The sequence below is a fragment of the Loxodonta africana genome, unplaced genomic scaffold (assembly GCF_030014295.1).
Source record: "Loxodonta africana isolate mLoxAfr1 unplaced genomic scaffold, mLoxAfr1.hap2 scaffold_126, whole genome shotgun sequence".
NCBI lineage: Eukaryota > Metazoa > Chordata > Mammalia > Proboscidea > Elephantidae > Loxodonta > Loxodonta africana.
The window spans coordinates 250,793-270,549 of record NW_026974887.1 but is presented as its reverse complement, the minus strand read 5'-3'; the positions used below and the strand labels follow the sequence as shown (position 1 = coordinate 270,549).

At 46.6% G+C, this 19,757-nt stretch overlaps 1 long non-coding RNA gene across 1 annotated transcript in view; it reads left to right on the top strand.

Moving 5' to 3' along the window:
• The window catches only part of LOC135229189 (uncharacterized), a 58,987-nt gene extending 40,363 nt beyond the window's left edge, over positions 1-18,624 (top strand). The window contains exons 2-5 of the long non-coding RNA XR_010319961.1: positions 1,727-1,874; positions 8,888-9,062; positions 13,116-13,234; positions 13,482-18,624. This is a non-coding gene — a long non-coding RNA (uncharacterized LOC135229189). The remainder of the gene's footprint in view (positions 1-1,726; positions 1,875-8,887; positions 9,063-13,115; positions 13,235-13,481) is intronic.
• The last annotated feature ends 1,133 nt before the right edge of the window (positions 18,625-19,757 follow it).

The following is a 19,757-nucleotide window of genomic DNA, read 5'->3' as shown; positions in this document are numbered from 1 at the left end:
GAGGTGAGCATATGTCTTCGCTTCTTTCACCTATGCATGTGGTGAGTGAAATTACTAAATCTTTAACGTTCACTCAAATTTGTATGCCTACAATAAACCGCCTTGATCATGGCATGTTACGTGGTTTATACTTTGCTGGATTTCCTTTGCTGGCATCTTACGTAGGGTTTTGCATTTCAGTTACTGAGTGTGCTTGTCCTCTAACTCTTCTTCTACCATCCTTCTCTAAAATTTGTTATCATTTTTAAACTAGGCTTAAGGATCAAGTTAGGGGAGTATCTCATGGTTTTCTAATCTCTGTTGACTATGTACAAGATTAAAATGACTGTTTCTTGCATGTTTGCTGGAACCTGACTGGAAACGATCTAGGTCTGCCATTTTCTTTGTAGGGAGATCTTGAACTACTGACCCATTTTATTTAGTGGTTAAAGGCATCTTCTGGTGCTAATTTACTTAGAAAAAATTCTGATGCATGTTCTAGGTTGCTCGAATCTCATCTTCAAATATTGATTATCAGGGCTTGTAGCCTCATGCAAGGCAATTCATCAATCCCAGATTTCCCCAAAGTCAGGCTCTGCAACTCTTCCCGGTACCAAATTCCCTCATTTAAGACTTATTTGCAAAGAGACAACAGTATGCTATCTATGCAGTTGTTTATCCGCAACCTTCTTGAGTCCATAATGTGAGGATACAGTCTTCTAATACTTTTTTTGTAATTGTTCTCTTTCTTATTTTTTTTTTCCTTTTTTCACTGCCAATACCCACCCCCCCCAGTCTAGTAGTTTTAAAGTTGTGCGTTTCAGGTTCAAGTCTGTAATCCAACTGAGCTTCTGTGTGTGCTGCATGTGTGCATCAAAAGAACGCGCTTCTAGAAGCAGAAAGCAGGCAGTGCGACTGTTGGGTGGTTGGTGGGGTAGGGGGAGGGGAGCTGCTGCCCAGAGAGGGCGCCCGAGGGAGGCAGGAGATGCCGGGCTGCCCACCGCAAGCCCACAGGCTCCAAGGAGGAGGAACCTGCGTGCGCCATGAGCCTTTTGAGACAGGCCCAAGCCCACCCAGCCGGGTGCTAACCTCGCATCCGCCAGGCTTGCAGGTTCCACCAGGACTAGGGGAAGCCTAAGGCCGAGGAGGGCAAGGTCTAGGGTCTGGACCTGAGAACTGGTTCTGCCACTTGTGATCGCAGCGCTTATGCTGGAAAGGAGGGCAGGAAGCATATCGCAACGTGTGTCCGGACGATGACCCAGAACGGGGGAGCTGTGGTCACCCACGGACTCTGGGTCTGCATATGGAGGCCCCCAGGGTGCAATTCCAGGAGCAGAAGGCAAAGCCACAGAGGCCAAAGTGCACCTCGCCGATGCTTCCCAGGGGCATTTCCCCAAATATGGGGAGCAGTCCCTCCTCTGGGCTAGGGACTTTGTTTCCTCCATTGTCATCACTGACTGTGAGCAGAATCTAGTCTATGCAGACTAATGAGGAGTTATCAAAATGAGCTCCAAACTCCGGATTTGAGTTAAGGATCATAAATTAACACAGAGAAATATGACTTTAGCAATAAGTGACTGTTTGAAGCCCAAGTTGCCTTAAAACACGGAATTTCAGTCTTTCAGCTCCTCTGCTAATCTAGTGACTAAGAACAGGATCTCACTGGAGCTCAAAGATGTGGGGCACTGGGAATACTCTGGGTCTGTCTGCTCACGGCTGATTGCCTGATCCCAGTTTTATTATACAGCTTAAATACAGACCAGAAGAGGAGTTTGGGGCTTGACACCTGACATCTTAACACCAGTTCCTGTTTCTTGAGGAAGGAAGAGGTAAAATAAATCAGCGTTTACTGTGTAGTTCTCCATCCCCAGAAGTCCTGATGAAGACCCTCTCAGGTAAGGATTGACAGGGAGTGGCTTGGTTTACTATTCAACTTTGTCCTTCAGTCACTTTGTTTATGTCCTGTATGTAAACTATTATGCATTGACAGAAGCATTCTAATTCTTATGCAGAATGACTAGACCTGCTGCAGAATGACTATATTGTGCCTCCCTTGGGCACCCCTGTCTGCGCAGCACCCCCCACCCCCAACTGCCCAACCGCCTCTCTCCTGGCATTCTGCTTCTAGAAGTATGTTCTTTTGATGCAGAGATGCAGCACACACAGAATCCCAGCTGGATTACAGACTTGAACCTGAAGACCTTATGCAGAATGACTATTTATGAACCCCTAAGCTTAGTACTAAAGCAGGTACTTACTCCTCAGAGAAGGCCCTGGGGGAGGTTGATACATGCATTCCCCAGTGCTCCTGCTGCTCTAGAAGTGCCTGAAATGCCTCTCTGGGAAAGGCCTTCAGAGTAGGCTCATGGCCCACGTGGGAATTCAGGCCTATTTTTCTGTTAGAACATCTCATTTCGCTCTGAAAATTTTATTATCCAGTTTATTCACCAGGCATGAGTACAGACATCTCATATTTTCAAAATAATCCCATTCTCTAATACTAATTTGCCACCAAGAGTATATTCCAAAGTGTTTCCAATAGGCTAGAAAGTCTTTCCAAAGAGGGGAGTCCTGCGCCATGTTGTGCAGTGACAGCAGGGTTGGCATAATATGTTTACCCAGATACCTACCACTTTTTAAAAATTTTTTATTGTGCTTTATTTGAAACTTTACAGAGCAAATTACTTTCTTGTTCAGCCATTTATACACAATTGTTTTGTGACATTGGTGGCAATATTCATGATGTGTCAGTATTCTCTTCTATGCTCCAGTTCCCCGTTTCCATCCGCCATGATTCCTGTTCCATCCTGCCCTCTTTTCTGTGCTTTTGGGCAGGTTTTGCACTTTTGGTCTCATACACACGATTGAACTAAGAAACACTTTCTTCACGTGTGTTATTGTTTGTTTTATAGACCTGTCTAATCTTTGGCTGAACGGCAAACTTCAGAAGGTACTTTCCACTTTGTTGCTTTCCATAATTCCTGAAATTCCAAGCCTGCCACCTGAAGAACTTCCTTAGTGTTTCATTTAGAACAAGTCTGGTGGCGATGAATTCTCTTAAGCGTCCTTCACCTGAGAATGTCAGTATTTTTCCTTTACTCATGAAGGAAATAACAGCCTATAGAACACTGGGTTAATGTTTCTTTTCTTTCAGTGTTGAAAAAATGTTGTTTTCACAGCCTTTTGGCCTCCATGGCTTCTGATGATGAATACAGAGTCATTCCAATTGTTTCTCCTGTGTGAGATGAGTTGTTTTCTCTCTAGCTTCTTTGAAGATATTTTCTTGGTCCTTGTTATTCCACAAATGACAGTGAGGCATTTGGGCGTAAAATTATGTGAGTTTAACTTGTTGGAGTTTGCATAGCTTGTTGAATCTGTAAGTTTATGTCTTTCAACAAATTGGGAAAGTGTTGAGCCAGTATTTCTTTAGATACTTTTTTCTACACCACATATTTTCTCTACACCTTATGGAATTCCAGTAAATAAATGTTAGATATTTTTGGATTTTTTTGAGGCTCTGTTCATTTTTTTTTTCAATATTTGTCCTCTGTTTTCAGATTGGATATTTTCAATTGAACTATTTTCATCTCATTGATCCTTTTGTCTGTCAACAGCATTCCGCTGATCAAGTGAATTTTTTATCTCTATTTTTCCTGTCTAAAATTTTCATTCGTGAATGGTTTCTATGTATTTTTCTATTTTTCTAAGGTGTGCCCGTTACTTCTTTGAGCGTGGTTAAAGTAGCTTTTTAAAGTTTTTGTCTATGATTCCAAGACTATGTCTTACTTCAATCTTACAGAAAATGTTGATGTTGTTTGTTTTAGCAATCACTTGACCCAGTTATGTTCAGGCTGCAGGTTCTTTCCCAACTTCTGGATGCTGTGGCTCAGATGTCAGTTCAGATTTTGAAGACTTTGCGATGATATTTGGTTGTAATCTATGGGAGTGTCACTCAGTCTGGGACCTTGTTGGTGTTCTAACCCATAATGCAGTTCTCAAAGGATTGATCTACTTCTTGGAGTCAGAGCAAAGCATATGCAACTATGGGAGTGGAGGGGGGTATGAAAAACAACTTTATGGTATCCCTCTCTTGAGCCACCTGGTCTCTGTCTCTCTGAGGCTCTCTGATGTCTGAGCAGCTACCTTCCTTGTCCACTGGCAAGAATGTTGGGGCTTTAATCTCTTCATTCTGCCGTGCAATTAAGTGACTGGGTCTGCCTATGAGGCCAAATATTGGTAAGATGGAGAAAATGTAACAGAGATTCCTCTATATTATTTGGTCCTTATATACTTAGGTCAGAGAGAAGGCACACTGTTTCTGGTGATACTTCCAAACAGGTGTGGAGAAAAAGGCATTAACAGGTGGATAGCTGCATACTAGGTGTTACGGATTAAACTCTGTCTTCCCAAAATGTATATATCAGCTTGACTAGGCCATGCTTCCCAGTATTGTGCGATTATCCACCATTTTGTCAGCTGGTGTGATTTTCCAATGTATTGTAAATCCTACCTCTAGGATGTTAATGAGCGAAGATTTGAAGCAGTTATGTTAAGGAGGCAGGGCTCAATCTACAAGATTAAGTTGTGTTTTAAGTCAGTCTCTTTTGAGATATAAAAGAGAAAAGAGCAGAGAGACAGGGGGACCTCAGTACCACCAAGAAAGAAGTGTCAGGAGCAGTGCATCCTTTGGACCTAGGATCCCTGTGCTGAGAACCTTCTTGTCCAGGGGAAGATTGGTGACAAAGACCTTCCCCTAGGAGTGACAGAGAGAAAGTCTTCCCCTGGAATTGGCACCCTGAATTTGGACTTATAGCCTCCTAGACTGTGAGGGAATAATTTTCTTTGTTAAAGTCATCCGTTTGTGGTATTTCTGTTACAGGAGCACTAGATATCTAAGACACTAGGTACCAGGAGATGTACATTTCCCAGCTCTTTCACTCCCAGGGCCACTATGACTAAGTAGCCATTGCCATAAATCCATGTGAGCAGACTATTCTGATTACTGCTTTGACTCTACTGTCTGTTATGGTAACCACACCCACCTTGTCTTTGTTGATTGAGTGCCACCACTTGGCTGCTACCACCACGGGGTCCAGTCAACTGCATTGTAGTTAGGTGTCTTAATTCAGTTAGGGCAGTTCTCACTGTGGACTCTTACTTACATAAAATAGCAACCACAGAAGTCTTCAATAATGCTGGGGCTTGCTGCACAAATTTGTACCTCACCGCTATGGTACAAAGAAAGCCCTCTGGGCACTCCGTGTGTGGGTCTGTGGGTCCAGCCTAATAAATCCATTCTAACCTGCCAGTTTCCCTCAGCCTTTGGTTACCTTCTCCTACAGTATACAATGGCAGATCTGCCATTTCCACTTGATTTATTGTAGGCCACCACTTAATCCATGCTTCAGTAAACCAACCAAATAAACTATGACGTCCTTTTCTAACCTCTCAAGCTGAAACACTGAATGAAGAATCTATGCTTCCTGGGTCTATATCAATAAACTCAGACTAATCCACCTTTATGTTGCTTGCACCATTATCCCACACCCATAATAGCCATTCCCACACATGTTCACCAGGTTTCTGTATGTATGTATGTATTAGAAAAATCAAGCAGTTCTTTTGGAGTTTAGCATACCTTCTCCTGGGTCACACTTCATAGTTCACCTTTTGGGGCTTGTTGGGACTGAAGTCTAGGTATAGGTCTAGAAGCAAAAATGGGCAGTGGCAGTGGGATGTTCAGCCGTGTCTTATAAGACATCTGCCTAAGGTGATGCCCCAGGCAATGCCCCAGATACCACCCCAGGAGATAACTCAAACAAGACACTTCAGGCACAGCTGAGGGTAATCTCATTAGATGGAGGTGGAAGGGATAATTGTTTTACTGGGAAGGGTGCCTTAGCAGGCAAAATTAGAGAATCTCTTCAGATGGGAGTAAGAGGTCTGGTTCTGTTAGGAAGAGCGATTCAACAGAAATTGGAGGTTCATTGTCCCCCGCTTCCTGACTGTCTGCCCATATGTCCTCATCCCAAGTTTCAGGATCCCATTTCTTCCCAATCAGTGCCCTCACTCTAACTTCAGACACCATTTGAGGCTGGATATTCAACTGGCGCTTTAATTCAGTCACTCTTATGATAAGAATCTGAGTTTATTTTTGGCAGCATTAGCCTTGTTACTATAAGAAATATGGTTTTCTTTCTGGGCACAAGTGGCAGCTTTCAGATCTTGTATGTGGTGCTTCAGCTTTGAGCCCATTTCTTTCATTCACCAGTGTGACTAGCAAAAGCAGGACTAACCAAGCAGCTTCCTTATTATTCTTATTCTGACAAAATTATAGAAAAGTATCAAATATGTAATCAGGCAGAGCCTTGTCTCTCACAAATATTTGATCCAGTGGTAGTAGTATTTTGCGTATTTCTATTGTCACCTCCCACCATGGATTAGCAATAGCCTGTTTACTACTGGAGACAGTCATCAGTGCCTTTAAGACTAGCCAGACTTGAGAATCAATTCAGAAAACTCATCCTTAAGATTTGGTTCCTCTAGAACCACAGTAGGTACCAAATGTCTTAGCTGGGATCTCTAGAGATGCAAAACTAGTGAAGAGAATATATATATATGGAAAACCTAGTCGCATAATGGTTAATAGCTATAGCTGCTAACCAAAAGGTTAGCAGTTCGAATCCACCAGGCGCTCCTTGGGAACTCTGTGGGGCAGTTCTACTTTGTCCTGTAGGGTCACTATGAGTTGGAACCGACTCGATGGCAATGGGTATATATATATACACACACACACATACACACATACATATATATATGCATACATATGTTAGTTGTGGCTGTTAGATGCCATCGATCCTGTGTAAAACAGAATGAAACACCGCCTGATCCTGAACCATCCTCACAATCATTGCTATGTTTGAGCCCATTCTTGCAGCCATTGTGTCAGTTCATGTTGTTGAGCGCCTTCCTCTTTTTTTCTGACCCTCAGCTTTTCCAAGCATGATGAGCCTCTCCTGGGACAGGTCCCTCCTGAAAATATGTCCAAGGCACGTGAGACGAAGTCTCGCCATCCTTGCTTCTAAGGTGCATTCTTGGTGTACTTCTTCCAAGATGGTTTTGTTTATTCTTCTGGCAGTCCATGGTATATTCAGTATTCTTTGCCAACACCATATTTTAAATGAATCAGTTCTTCGGTTTTCCGTATTCATTGTCTAACTTGCTCAAGCATGTGAGGTGATAGAAAATATCATGGCTTTGCTCAGGCACACCTTAGTCCTCAAAGTGACATCTTTCTTTCTCAACACTTCAAGGAGGTCTTTTGCAACAGATTTGCCCAATGCAATACATTGTTTGAATTCTTGACTGCTGCTTCTGTGGGCATTGATTATGGATTCAAGTTAAATGAAATGCTTGATGACTTCAGTATTTTCTCTGTTTATCATGGTGTTGCTTACTGGTCCAGTTGTGAGAATTTTTGTTTTCTTTATGTTGAGGTGTAATCCATACTGAAGGCTGTAGTGGTTGCTCTTCATCAGTAACTGCTTCAAGTCCTCTTTACTTTCAGCAAGCAAGGTCGTATCAGCTGCATATCATAGGTTGTTAGTGAATCTTTCTCCAAAACTAATGCCATGTTCTTGTTCTTCGAGACCAGCTTCTCAGAATGTTTGCTCAGCATACAGATTGAGTAAGTATGGTGAAAGGATACCACCATGACACATAACTTTCTGATTTTAAACCACACGGTATCCCCTTGCCCTACTCAAATGACTGCCTCTTGGTCTATGTAGATATTCCGCATGAATACAGTTAAGTGTTCTGGAATTCCCATTCTTTGCTAAGCTATCCATAATTTGTCGTGAGCCACACAGTTGAGTGTGCTTGTATAGGAAACAAAAATAGGTAAACATCTTACTGATATTCTCTACTTTCAGCCAAGATCCATCAGACATCAGAAATGATATCCCACGTTCCATGTCTTCCTCTGAATCCAGCTTGAATTTTTGGTAGTTGCCTGTCTGTGTACTGCTGCAACTGTTTTTAAATTATATTCAGCAAAATTTTTCTTGCGTGGGATGTTAATGACGTTGCTCGATAATTTCCGCATTGCGTTGGACCACCTCTCTTTGAAATGGGTACACATATAGATCTTTTCCAGTCATTTGGTCAGGTAGCTGTCTTCCAAATATATTGGAATAGTCAAGTGAGCGCCTCCAGCACTGCGTCCCTGTGTTGAAACATCTCATTTGGTACTCCATCAGTTCCTGGAGCCGTGTTTTTTGCCAATGCCTTCAGTGCAGGTTGGAGTTCTTCCTTCAGTACCATCAGCTCTTGATCCAATGCTACCTCCTGAAATGGTTGAACGTCGACCAATTCTTTTTGGCGTATTGAGTCTGTGTATTCCTTCCGTCTTCTTTTGATGTTTCCTGTGTTGTTCGATATTTTGCCCATAGAATCCTTCCTTCAGTATTGCACCTAGAGGCTTGAATATTTCCTTCAGTTCTTTCAGTTTGAGAAATGCCAGGTGTTTTCTTCCCTTTTGGTTTTCTAACTCCAGATCTGTTCACATTATTATTATCATACTTTGTCTTCTCCAGCTTCCCTTTCAGGTATTCTGTTGAGCTCTTTTACTTTATTTTTCCTTCCATTCTCTTTAGCTACTGTACATTCAAGAGCAAGATTCAGAGTCTCTTGTGACATCCTCTTTGGTCTTTGCTTTCTTTCCTGTCTTTCTAATGACTTTTTGTTTTTTTCATATATGATGTCCTTGCTATCATCCCACAACTAATCTGGTCTTCGATCATTAGTGTGCAGTGCATCAAATCTATTCTTGAGATGGTCTCTAAATTCAGGTTTGATATACTCAAGGGCATACTTTGACTCATGGACTTGTTTTAATTTTCTTCAGCTTCTACTTGAACGTGAATATGAGCAACTGATCATCTGTTCTGAAGTCAGCCCCTGGCCTGATTCTGACTCATGGTATTGACCTTCTCCATCATCACCTTCCACAAATTTGATTCCTATCTATTCTGCCTGGAATGGTTCACGAGTATAATCACCATTTATGTTCCTGACGAAAGGTATGTGCAATGAATAAGTCATTGGTCTTGCCAAATTCTATCATGTAAGCTTCATTGTCATTTCTATCATCAATACCTTATTTTCCAACTGCTGATTTGTCTGCTTTGTTTTCAACTTCGCATTCTAATTACGTAATTATCAGTACATCTTGATTGATGAATGCATCACGTTTGATCAGTTTCAAACTGCGGAACTTGGTAAAAACCTTCAACCTCTTCATCTTTCACATTCATAATTTGTGTGTAAATTTGAATAATAGTCTTATTAACTGGTCTTCCTGGTAGGCCTGTGAATATTATCCTATTGATCGTAGTGTTCTACTTCAGAAAAGATCTTGAAATGTTCTTTTTATCGATGAATATGATGCCGTTCTCTTCAGTATCTCAATCCTGGCATAGTAGAACATATCATTGTCTAGTTTAAAATGTCCAAAACCAAGCTATTTCAGCTCACTAATGCCTTGGATTACTGACCTTTATGCATTCCATTTCATTTTTGATGACTTCCAATTTCCCTAGATTCATACTTCCTTCATTTCACGTTCTGATTATTAAAGGATATTTGCATCAGTTTCTTCTCATTATGAGTTGTGCCCCATCAGGAAACGTCATTAAAGTGGGATCTACTTTGAGAAGGTAGCTCTTCCCCACTCATATTTTGAGTGCCTTCCAACCTAAGGGGTTATCCTCTGTCATTCAATCAGACAGTGTTCCAGTACTATTTGTAAGATTTCACTGGCCAGTTGTTTTTAGAAATAGGTCACTAGGTCCTTTTTCCTAGTCTGTCTAAATCCAGAGCTCCACTCAAACCAGTCTACCATGGGTGAACATGGTGGTATTTGAAATACCGGTGGCATAGCTTCTAACATCACAGCAACATGCAAGCCACCACAGTACAACAAACTGACAGAAGAGTGGTGGGAGTTAAAAATAGGAAGAACCAAAAAGAGTGCTTCTTCCATGTCTGCTGATTTAGAGGAACCATGAGAAATTGTCAAGTGAAGAGTGATTCAGAGAAAAACATGGGTAGAGTGTGACCTAATTTCCATAAAAACAAACAAATGAATGTACTTACATGTGTCCCGGCAAAAAGAAGTGTGTAAAAGGGTACATATGTATCTTTGGACACTGGACACTTTGGGGGAGCAGGTACAATATACTTATGTGGGGATGGCTCTTATTATAACTTCTGTATACAAATCTCTTGTTAAATGTGTTATAAGAATGTAAAACTTTTTAAAGTTTAATAACATCATAGGTGTATGTGTGTGTATTTGAAACCTTTTTTTTTTTTTGACTATTTGATATATGTGTTTTTTCGTTATCTAGTGTGGCTATAGCAGAGATTCCACAAGTGGATGCCTTTAACAAACAGAAACTTATTCTCTCACAGTTTAAGAAGCAAGAAGTTTGAAGTCAGGGCACCAGCTCTAGGAGAAAGCTTTCTCTCTTTGTGGCTCTGGGGGAAAGTCCTTGTCATCCATCTTCCCCTGGCCTAGGAAATTCTCAGCGCGTGGACGCTGGGTCAAAAGGACATGCTCCACTCCATGCACTTCTTCCTTGGTGGTATGAGGTCCCTCTCATTTCTGCTCACTTTTCTCTTTGTATCTCAAAAGAGACTGACTCAAGACTCACCCTTATCCTGTAGATTGTGTCCTCCCTCATTAACCTAACTGCCTCTAATCCCGCCTCATTAACATTACAGAGGTTAGAATTTACAACACATAAGTAATCACATCAGATCACAAAATGCAGGACAACCACACAATACTGGGAATCATGGCCTGGCCAGGTTGGCACACATTTTGGGGGACACTATTCAATCCATAACAATAGAGAAAACACTGTCTTCAATGCCAGATTCAGAGACTTTTATCCATCTATGAAGGGCAAACACAGAAATTGAACAAAATTCAGACCAGCGAATTATTGCTTGCTCTTGTAACTAATGACTTCTTCTGGTCTCTATGCCTCGAAATGGCCAAAAAGAATTCTGTGAGGATTAATGCAGTTATTGCTAAAACATCTACTGAATTTGCATGTCTACAGGTAAGGAAGAATACTTGATTCGTTAAGTAACACAGGGACCCTTAGACTATTGTTCTCCTTCTCTGATATGCCACTATCACCTTCTCCCCTTGTTGCTCTCCTGAAAAACCCACACTTGTATATTCTAGGCTTTTTTTCAGGATTGAATTTGCAGGAAGTTGAAGATATATCTTTGAAAGATAAAGAAGACTTTGGCCACATTGTCTTTAGACAGTCGAACTTCCCAGCCAACCTCTGTGCAGGATGGGAATTCACAATCCCTCCTACTCAGTACCTCTGAGCAGGACGGGATTTCTGTTTCATTATCAGGAGACTGTGGAATTCACCCCTCTTCAGAAAACTTACTTTCCTTTGCCTCAAACTGTCCCTCTCAGGATCTGTCACGGTCACTCTGAGAAATTCACATGGGCAGCCTGTATGGAAGTGCCCATCCTAGAGGCCCTGCCCTCCCTTCCTTGCTCCATAGGGATTCCTCTGACACTTGGGGTCACATCTCCCAGGGAGTACACACCTCTGGCACTTCCAGGGATTCCCAGGCCCTGGGATACTGTGGATGGGACTTGGAACTCAATCTGTTTCTTCCCATCCTCACCTTTGGTTATCTGTGTTCTGTCTTCACCAGATTTAGGAGGCCTTGTCTTCTCTTTGCTCGTTTCATCTCAGTCAGGCTTTTCTATTCCAACTCTCTGATCTCAGAACAGATCAGGTTAGACCACAGAAAAGAGAAAGACCAAGCAAACATCACTGATCTGTGCAGAAGCTGCTGGGAAGGGATTCGATTCTCATTGGTTTAGGGTTTTATGCCCGCTGCTCACCGGCAGGCAGGTTCCCCCCAGAGTCTGGCTTCTGTCTGGTACCTTGTACTACAAAGAACTCAGTGACCAGCCCACCTTCACAATCACACCTCCCTTAGAGCTATCTTTGCAGAGGCTCTTTCTCAGACTTCCATGTCCCACTGAAATCCCATTTCTCTTTCCTTACAAACATTATGCTCATTCTCAGGGCCCTGAGACCTCATCTGCAGGTGAGTCTTGTCCTCTTCTCTCCTTGGCGGGGGAAGCTTTTGAGTGGACCTCATGTCTTCGGACAGCTATCCTGGGGCTTCTTCCACCCTGGTGCCGTAGGGCTGCATCTCTCTTTGTACTAGAGGGGGCGTGGAAGGGGCACAAGGCTAAAAGAGGATGGATTTTCCAGGTGAGGTGGGTTTAAGAAGCCTGAATGAACTTCTTCCCTGAAGGGTGCATATTTTGCAGTCCAGACATCCTGCTTCTCTCAGTCTAAGAGTCCTAGCACGTCTTCAGGTGCTTTCTCCTTTGACCTTGAGGCCATGCCTGCAATCTCTGCAGCCAGGTCACCCACATGTGTAGCAGCACCAGTAGGTGTGGTAGCTTCTTCAGCCCCTGTCTCCTGCTCCAGATGCTCCTGGAGGTGCCTGGCTCTTCTTGCCAGGACTCCAGGATGCTGACCAGGGACTCAGTGTTGGTTAAAGGATGTCGGCCAGTGACCACGTGTCCTCATTTCCTTTGAAGGCTTAGGCTAGTTGCCTGGGCAGAAGACAGCCAAGGTCAGTCTGAGCCTAGACACCTAGTGACCGACCTGTGACACTGCAGCGAGTGATAGATGTTAATTTCCATACTCAGGTATCCGCAGGTGGCGGACTCAGAGTGGTCGGAGGTGAAGTGTAACTAGAGATCACACAATCATGAGGGCACGGGCCAAAGGTCAGGGAAAATAGCTGAGGTCGTGGAGCTCTAGCGGAGCCAGTCTAGGGCACAGGCCTCCCTCCTGTATGTGGCAAAGAGGCGATCCATATGCCGCCATGCGCAGACTCTGGACTGCTGGGGCCCTGGATGCCCGGATTTCGGCCTTGTCTTTGGAGAAGTGACGCGCATGCACTGTGCCACCGGGGGCTGTGCCCCAACAGAAGCAAAATCTTGACAATACGGGCTTCAGTTGACTTTGCCTGTGCTCTCCTTTGGCTGAGTGACTTCGTGTGTTTCCTAGCAGGTGAAGACATTCGTTGAGAGAGGCAATTTCCATGCGTGCAGGCAAAGTGTGTGCTGAGATGATGAGTTGCTGGAGACCAGGGTGGACTCTTCAGACCCAGAATAGGCCTCTGGCAGGTATGTGTCAATGTTTTCTGCCCATGGCACTCACCCGGGTATTTGCATAGAATGTTATCAGCGGAATTAGTAGTCTCCGGAGAGGCTGCCCCGTGTCAGCAAGCTTCACCTGGCCAGGGTCCACCCGTGATGTAGCTCCCCAATCAATGACTACTCTCTAGACCTTCCAGATAGACTAGCAGATCTTCTCTGCCCATGGGCAACCAGTAGAGCCAGAGGCCTTCTCCCTTTGCTCTTTCGTCTCTAGGCATTCTATCAGGCACTCCAAGCTGTGAAGTGCATGGGGGGAGAAAGAAGAGATTTCAGAGAATGAACACATACAGAGAGAGAGGCAAGAGATGGTGAGTGGGGATGTCTTGCATACTGATATCCTGAGGAAAGTGGGAAAATTGGACCCTGGCTTGCTCTGCCAATGCCGTGAAGCAGTCCGCACCAGGGGCTCCCTTGTGCCTGCATAGCCTTTCCCAGGGTGTGCTCAAATCCTTTGGCCACTAGGTGTCCTAGGTCACAATGGAGGACCCTGTGTCATCTGCCTGGTGGACTGGATCTCTGCCATTGGCTAAGTCTTGTCACCAGGCCCATCATAAGCTCTGCCCACTCTTCCGGTGGGGAGACTCTCTCCATGGTGATGGCAAAGAAACCTTAGTCCCGCCCACCTGGCCTTGACTTCACCTACCTGGCCTGCTGACCCTCACCCAGACCTCTGTGTGGATGAAAATGAATGTCCACCAGTGGCCCAGTGTCAGCGTCTGGTATAAAGGATTCGGGACGTTTCCTGAGGCAGAAGGCAGCCTACGTCTGCGGGTACCTGGAAGTCTAGTGACTTGTGATGCTGCTGCCAGTGAGAAATGGTGACTCCCACACTCACATATCCCCTGGTGGCAGAATGATAGTGATGGGTGGAGAAACATGGCTCCGGAGCACATGTTCAGTGGGGCACCGGCCAAATGTCAGGGCCAGGAGTGGACGTCGTGGAGCTGCATGGCGTGCCAGTGAAGGGCCCAAGGATTTCTCCAATGAGGCAAAATGCAGATCAAGCCAAGGAACACAAAGATAAAGCAGCTGAAGAAATTAAAAAGGTTACTCAAGAACATAGTTAAAAATTTAATAAGCTGCAAGAAACCATAGAGAGACTGCAATCAGAGATTCAGAAGATTAACAATAAAATTACAGAGTCAGAAAACTCAATAGAAAGTAATAAGAGCACAATTGAGGAATTGGAAGGCAGAATTACTGAGATGGAAGATCAAACTCTTGGGACTAATATATTTGAAGAGAAAGCAGATAAAAGAATTTTAAATGAAGAAATCCAAAGAATCATGTGGGACTTTATCAAGAGAAATAACTATGAGTGATTTCAGTACCAGAACAGGGAGGGCTAACAGAAAATACAGAGGGAACTGTTGAAGATTTGTTGGCAGAACTTCCCTGATATCATGAAAGATGCTCATCGAATTCCACATACGGTAGATCTCAAAAGAAAGTGACCGAGACACATAATAATCAAACTTGCCAAAATCAAATATAAAGAGAATTTTAAGAGAGGCTAGGGATAAAGGAAGTCACCAACAAAGGAGAGTAAATAATAAAAAACTTGGACTACTCAGCAGAAATCATGCAGGCAAGAAGGCAAAGGGATGACTTACACAAAATATTGAAGGAAAAAAATTGCCAGCCAGGAATCAAACCATAACCCTGGCCCTCTGGCCTTCGGGCCCTCTGGCCTTAGCCCTCTAACTCTAGCCCCTAAGCCCTGAGCCCCAAAGCCCCTAAGACCCTAAGCCCTTAGGTCCTAACCCCCAAGGCCCTAAACTCTAACCCTAACCCAAACCCTAACCCCTATTCCCTAAACTCTACAACCTAAACACCTACACCCCAAAACACTACACATCAAAACCCTACACACTAAACCCTATACTCTAAGCCTCAAACCCTAAACCCAAACCTCAAATCCCAAACCCCAAACCCTAAACCTAACCGTAAACCCTAAACCCTAACACCTAACCCTAACCCCTAACCACCCTAACCCTAATGACCCTAACCCTCGAACCCTAACCCTCTAACGCTAACATGAAACCCTAATCCGAAACCCTAACCCTCTAACTCTAACCTCTAACCCTAACCCTCTAACCCTAGCCCTAATCCTAACCCCAACCTCCAAACCTAACCCCAAACCCTAAACCTCAAATCCCTAGCCCTAAACCTAAGAATGAGCCTAAGCCTAACCCTATCACTTAACTCTAAACCCTAAACCATAACACTTAAAACCCTAACACCCTTAGCCCTAACACATTTAACCCTAACACCCTAAACGCCAAAACCCTAAACACTAACACCCTTAACTCCAACCCCTAACCCCTAAACCCTAAGCTTAAACACTAAACCGTCTAACCCTCTAACCCTAATACCCTAAACCCTAACCCCAGCCCCCAGCCTTAACGCTCACTCTAAGCCTTAAACCTTAAGCCCTAAACCCTAGGCTCTAAGCCCTAAGCCCTAAACTCTAAATCCTAAAACCCTAAACTCTAAGCCCTAAGCCTAACCCTCTAATCCTAAACCCTAAAACCTTACCCCAAACCCATCCCAAACCCCTAAACCTGAACCCCTAAGCCCTAGCCCTAACCCTAATCCTCTAAGCCTAACCCTCTAACCCTAACTCTCTAACCCTAACCACAACACCAACCCCAACCTCTGAACCCAAAAACCCTAACCCCCTAACCCCAAGCTTCTGAACCCTAAGCCTAAACCCTCTAACCCTAAATCCTAACCTTCACCCCCTCACACCCTCACCTTCTCACTCCCTCACTCTATAATCTTCTCAACTTCTAACCCCCTCACCCTCTAACCCCTCACCCTCTAACTCCCTCAATCTCTAACCCCCAACCCTCTAGACCCCAACCCTCTAACACCCACCCTCTAACCCCAAACCACATATCCCAAACAGACCCAACACCAACCCCAACCCTAAACCTAAACCCTGACCCCTAAAACCTAAACCAAACCCTAACGACTAAACCCCAAAACCCTAAACCCCAAACTGCAACCCCTAACACCTAACCTTAACTCCAAACTCTAACCTCAAACCCTAAACCTAACCCTAACACCTAACCCCAACCAAAAAACCCTAACCCTAAACTCTAACCCCAAACCCTAACGACCCTAACTCTAACAACCCTAACCTTAACATCCCTAAGCCCAAACCCTAACCCTTTTTGTTAGCAGCCATAGCACTTAACCACTAGCCACCAGGGTTTCCATGAGCAGTCACAGGAATAGACACATGCACACCCGTGTTCACTGCAACATTATTCACAGTTGCAAAAAGATGGAAACAACCTAAGTGCTCGTCCACAGAGGAATGGATAAACAAACTACGGTACATACACAGTGGAACACTACACGACAATAAAGACCAATGATGAATCTCCGAAACATCTCACACCATGGATGAATCTGGGGCGCATCACACTAAGTCAATCACAAAACGTCATATACAGTAAGAGACCACTATCATAAAAACTCATGAAAACATTTACGCACAGAAACAATCCTTGATGTTCACCAGGGAGACGAAGAGCGGGTAGAGAAAAGCCAACTAAACAATAACCAAAAAAACCAAACCCACTGCTGTCGAGTTGATTCCAGCTCATAGCGACCCTACAGGACAGATTAGAACTGCCCCCATAGAGTTTCCAAGGAGTGCTTGGTGGATTCGAACTGCAGACCTTTGGTTAGCACCGGTGGCTCTTAACCACTACGCCACCAGGGTTTCCAACCAAACAACAGATCGGTGGTAACTCTGGCGAAGGAAAGACGGTACACAAGACTGGGGAATCAATCTCAGCCTCACTCTAACCCTAACCCTAAACCACTTGTGCCCGAGCCTAGTAACCCCAGCCCTAACCCCAACCCCCAACCACCTAAAACCTGTACCCCTAAACCTAACTCCCAAACCTCTAACCCCCAAACCTGGACCCCTAACACCAAACCCTAACCCCTAACCCTAATCCTCTAACCCTTCTGCATCTCTGGGCCTCTCGACTCTCCGTCTATTTTCTTCCTCCAAATCCTACTAACACTCAGTGGAATTTTGAAGTTTGAGCTGTGCTTTGCTTCTTGTTGTCTCCACCGGTCCCATCAAGGCACTGCATCATTTGCTCTGCTTCACTATTCAGTTCCAAAACCATGGCTTAGAATCGCCTGACACTGGACTTCAGCGATTCGGTGCAAGGCCGCGAGAGGGCGCGCGCACCGCCGGTTCTGTTCTGCCCACCAGGCCCTCTGAGCATGGGAACCTCCTGGACCTAAGCCCGGACGACCTGGGTACCGCTCCAGTGGCGACAGCAGAAGCTTTTCTTCCCGAGGGACCCAACGCCCCAGGGCGCTCTCTCAATACTCCCGTTAATGCTATGATTATCCTAACCCACTCCTTCTGTGCGACCTAGTGGGTCCTCTACCAGGTCCAGCCTTCACGACCCGCACCCCCCTGCCGTGGTCATGTACAGGAACCTGCAGGGCCGCGCCCTCCCCGCCCAAGCTCTGCCCCTCCATACCCTGATGCCCTGCAGGCCTCTACTAGGTACCCGCCCAGGGGAGAGTTGTCGCCCCGCACGGGTCGGGGGACACGAGGGAACATTCGGAAACCACCCCCAGGCACGAAGCCGACTGCCGGATTGCCGGTATTGAGACCATGTGAGCAGGGCTGCCCCGCCAACTGGAGCCTGCAGGACATCACTCACGTTTGTCAGCTTCTCACCGCCCTCTGGGCTCCGGGTCCCAGAGCAGCCAATCCCCCGGGGGGGGAGGGGGGGCGGTCCGTCCGCAGGTGCTGGAAGATCGGGTTGGTGCCCATGGCCGGAGCGCTTAAAACCCTTAGAAACCCTCATAAACCGTCAGCTCCAGACTTTCAAATGTCAGCCTGAGAGACACCTAATCTCCAACCTAAAAAAAAAAAACAAAACACACCCGTTGCCATCGAGTCAATTCTGACTCATAGCGACGCTATAGGACAGAGTAGAACTGCCCCACAGTTTCCAGGGAGCGCCTGGTGGATTCAAACTGCCAACCTTTTGGCTAGCAGCCTTAGCACGTAACCACTACGCCACCAGGGTAACCCACTAAACCTACTGCCACCAGGGTAGAGGCTCCAAATCCCGCCAGTGTGAGGAACCCTCAAATCCCCTCAGCACCAGAGACCGCGTCCACAGCGACCGGTACACAGCGCCGCACAAACGTTTAAGTTAACAAACAACATGGTTGCTCAGGACCCCTTCCTGCTACCCCACCCCTGCCACGCAGAGGGGGAGCGGGACCCGGCATCCACACTGTTAACAGACACTGAATCGCTGCTGCATCCACAAGGAGTAGGATCCCCGCGCTGCTCCACAGATTCCCAGGACCCCTTCCTTTCCCGGTGGGGCCGCGCCGACGCCCCAGCCCCGAGAGTAGACCAGCCGGGCGCGGGCGCGGGCGCGGGCGCGGGCGCGGGCGCGGGCGCGGGCGCGGGCGCGGGCGCGGGCGCGGGCGCGGGCGCGGGGTGCCTCAGCCTCCCAGGCACAGTGCCCAAAACAGTAAGGGGCAGCAGAGCCTTGGGCAGGGGATCCCTCTCTCCCCTGTCCGTGGCACCCTACGGAGTCTGGTGGGGGTGGGAGGAGGAATGGGGGCGAGTGCCCCGCCCTCAGTCTGGAATCTCACCCCCCCCGGGCGAACTCTGGGCCTTGGTTTCCCCCCTGGCACAGGGAGCAGGTGGGGGGCGGGGTGGGCAGGCCCCCATCCCCCAGCTTGGCCCGCAAACCCGCCCCGGGCAGAGTAGGGACCTGGGCGCAGCCCTGGACACGGCCTTTCTCCCCAAGCCCTTCAAGCCCCCAGGCCCGAGGGCACTCCGCAGCTGGATCCCGCGGCTGGACCCCCACCCCCGCCCCCCGCAAATCCACGGGGCTGCAAATTTTGCAGACCAGCTGCGTCTCCCGGGCCAGAGGCTCCCTCTCGCAGACCCTAGAGTGGCTGCGTCCGCCCGCCCCCGTGCCGCGTCCGCCCCTGGGGATCACTCGGGACGGGGTACGCCTGAGGGGGCGATGCGAGCTGCTAACCCAACGTCCGGACTCTCCAACCTCTGGAGCCCCCGGGATGCTGGCACTGGGACCCTCCCTCCTGGCGCCTTCCCTCCACACCTTCGAGGGGCCGGGCTTGTTCAGTCTGGGAGCCGGTCCCTCCAGCCAGGTGTCGGAGTTTCATACCTTTCAGAGAACACGGCAGGGAACGCAGCATGAACAGTATCCTCTCTAAGGCGCGCCATCCGGCCCGGGCCCCTCACCACCCGTCCCAGCACTTCCGGGAGTAACTGGCTGGACGGCGAGGAACATGGCTGCCGGCCCCGCCCAGCGGCCCGGGTGTGGGGCGGGCGTGGGGGAGTTGGGTCTCCAGAGGGGAGGGTGGGGTCTAGAAGCAAGGACAAGGCCTAGGTGTACGGGGTGAGGAGACAGGAGACGTCAGGAGAGGGCCCTCTCCGGCGCAGAGTTAAGTA